At 20.9% G+C, this 321-nt stretch overlaps 1 protein-coding gene across 1 annotated transcript in view; it reads right to left on the bottom strand.

Annotated features, from left to right (window-relative positions):
- Nucleotides 1-321, bottom strand: part of LOC106690241 (uncharacterized) — a gene marked incomplete at its 5' end in the record, with an annotated part of 21,887 nt that overhangs the window by 3,534 nt on the left and 18,032 nt on the right.

The raw sequence follows: 321 nt of genomic DNA, 5'->3' as shown, positions 1-321 counted from the left end.
TTGAAATTATTGTAAATGCCTGTTCTGATTGTCTAGCAACCATACGCCCTGAGATTAAGAGTTTCTTTTTATATAATAAAATTAAGAGTCTTATATATTATTAAATTTGAATAAATTATATTATCTATTTGATTTTAAAGTTCTTAAATTAGAACCCAGTTATCTCTTATATATGAAAAGTTTTATAAAGTGAAGTTTGTTCGTTTTATATTTAATTGAAAATTTACTTTCAGATATTTTATATGATTTTTACCTATATTTTAGTTCACTTCTATTTCATCTTATCTTAGTCTCTTATTTTGTTTCATTATTTCATTTTTT

Source organism: Halyomorpha halys, unplaced genomic scaffold (assembly GCF_000696795.3).
Source record: "Halyomorpha halys isolate HHAL.00 unplaced genomic scaffold, Hhal_1.1 Scaffold1629.1, whole genome shotgun sequence".
Lineage (NCBI taxonomy): Eukaryota > Metazoa > Arthropoda > Insecta > Hemiptera > Pentatomidae > Halyomorpha > Halyomorpha halys.
This window is presented reverse-complemented; position numbering and strand designations above follow the sequence as displayed.